A 2,948-nucleotide genomic window follows, 5' to 3' on the forward strand; every position below is an offset into this window, starting at 1 on the left:
ACAGGGGAGGAACTTCATCTGTTGGGCTGCCCCTTTGCCTCCACTATATATAGGGGGAGAGGGAGGGCTGCGCCCCCACCTAGGGTTTCCTCCCTAGGGGTGGCGGCAGCCCTAGATCCCATCTAGGGTGGCGGCCACAAGGGGGAGAAGGGGAGGCGCACCTAGGGTGGGCCTTAGGGCCCATCTGCCCTAGGGTTTGCCCTCTTCCCCTCTTGGAGGCTCCTTGGGCCTTGGTGGGAGGCGCCCCAGCCCACCTAGGGGCTGGTCCCTTCCCACTATTGGTCCATGTAGGCCTCCGGGGCTGGTGGCCCCACCTGGTGGACCCACGGACCCCTCCGGTGGTCCCGGTACACTACCGGTGATGCCCGGAACACTTCCGGTGGCTAAAACCATACTTCCTATATATTAATCTTTACCTCCGGACCATTCCGGAACTCCTCGTGATGTCCGGGATCTCATCCGGGACTCCGAACAACATTCGTTAACTGCGTACATACTTTCCCTATAACCCTAGCGTCATCGAACCTTAAGTGTGTAGACCCTACGGGCTCGGGAGTCATGCAGACATGGCCGAGACAACTCTCCGGTCAATAACCAACAGCGGGATATGGATACCCATGTTGGATCCCACATGCTCCACGATGATCTCATCGGATGAACCACGATGTCAAGGATTCAATCAATCCCGTATACAATTCCCTTTGTCTAGCGGTATGATACTTGCCCGAGATTCGATCGTCGGTATCCCGATACCTTGTTCAATCTCGTTACCGGCAAGTCTCTTTACTCATTCCATAACACATCATCTCGTGATCAACTCCTTGATCACATTGTGCACATTATGATGATGTCGTACCGAGTGGGCCCAGAGATACCTCTCCGTTTACACGGAGTGACAAATCCCAGTCTCGATTCGTGACAACCCAACAGACACTTTCAGAGATACCTGTAGTGAACCTTTATAGCCACCCAGTTATGTTGTGACGTTTGGTACACCCAAAGCACTCCTACGGTATCCGGGAGTTGCACAATCTCATGGTCTAAGGAAATGATACTTGACATTAGAAAAGCTTTAGCATACAAACTACACGATCTTGTGCTAGGCTTAGGATTGGGTCTTGTCCATCACATCATTCTCCTAATGATGTGATCCCGTTATCAAGGACATCCAATGTCCATGGTTAGGAAACTGTAACCATCTATTGATCAACGAGCTAGTCAACTAGAGGCTTACTAGGGACATGATGTTGTCTATGTATCCACACATGTATCTGAGTTTCCTTTCAATACAATTCTAGCATGGATAATAAACGATTATCATGAACAATGAAATATAATAATAATAACTAATTTATTATTGCCTCTAGGGCATATTTCCAACAAGAACGGCAGTAGGGGTCAGTGCTTGACCAGTAGTCTGCATGGGCTTCTTCTTCTTCTCAGACTTGGAGATGCGTGAGAGATCTTCATAATGCACACTTGGTGCAGGAGGAGCAGTGGCCAGAGGCTTCGCTCGCGAAGCTCTTGGTGCAGTGGAGGGCTTCGAAGCCTTCAGTTTCTTCTGCTTCTTAGGCTTCAGTGGTGCAGGCGCTTCGTCAGAATCAGTGTCATCTGCAGAGTGATCCATGGCTGCCCCTTGAACCATGATGTGAGTGATGAGACCCTCGAGGTTGTAGAAGGGCCCAACAATAGTGGGTTCAGCATCGCGTGTGCCATCGACACGAGGAGCAGATGGACCGGGGTTGAAGTTTAATCCCCGCGACTTCTTGTTCTCTTTGGCCGAGTTCTTGGCAAACTGGTAGTTGTGTTTGAACAGATTGTCTTCATGACACCATAGCAGAGAAGATGGGTCGGCATCAGCAGGCTATGGTCCACGGACCATGCAAGGGTAGAAACCCTGAGCAATGAGCAATAGCTTCAGATTTAGTCTTGGGTTGAAGATTTTTATAGAGAATATCTCCTCAAGGACGCTTGATGGCATTCTTTTCAGCGTATTCCTTGGTGACGAATTTGTACTTGAACCATTGCTCGGCCCAATATCTTCGAATCCATTGGATTCGTGTTTTGCGTTGGCCATAGCTCTCTTCAGGATTAGTTTTGTATAACTCATAAAGATCTTCAGGCAAATCCATTGACGTGCCCCCTTGGCGCTGTCTGCTTCCCTTCCTTGCTGACTTATCCGCGGCCATGTAGTTCAGACTGAATGGCTTCAAAACTGTCAAAGGCTTCCATCTGCTGGTCAGACTAGAACTAGCTTCGGGAGAATTGATGTGATGCTATAAGAATTCTGCAAATGAATGCAGACTATGAGAACCAAGGGATTCTCCCACGGACATGTACCTGTGACAGCATTAGAGATGCGAGGGAAGGGGAAGATGTCATATGCATTCTCCGAAGATTTTGAAGATAAATTAGTTTAGAAGAATTGACCTCATAGCGTGAAGACATTCACTTATATGTTGAGAGTTGGTTCCAGATTTGTACGAATCCAAGAATTGGTACAAGTGAGGAATCTAACTACGTGTGAAGCATAAGTGAATATACTAGGAATATTATGAGATGCAGAATAGGATAGATCCAAATTTGTGGAGGCAAAAACTACTTTTGGTAAGGAAAGATGAATCCATCGGATCAAAAAGACAGTAAAACGAGAGTTTTAATTTACCACATGATGAACTGCTAGACGGAGTAGAAGATGAGGCCGAGCAGTTCGATCTTTCGTGCCCTAACTTGGCGACGGAGGACACCTACGGCTGCGGCAGAGAAGACGATGTCCGCGGGCGGCGTGAGGACGACGTCGGTGAGGTCGCGGCAGCTAAGCACTTCGTCGCCGGCGTCATCGAGAGCTAGCAGTGGCGCCAGGGTTTGTGTGAGGTGGAGAGGTGGAAGAAATATTTTGACCGCGATGTGATGTGCATTTATAGGGAGAGGGACAACATAACACAATT

The sequence above is a fragment of the Triticum urartu genome, chromosome 4A, assembly GCF_056163025.1.
Source record: "Triticum urartu cultivar PI428250 chromosome 4A, HENAU_Tu73, whole genome shotgun sequence".
Taxonomy (NCBI): domain Eukaryota; kingdom Viridiplantae; phylum Streptophyta; class Magnoliopsida; order Poales; family Poaceae; genus Triticum; species Triticum urartu.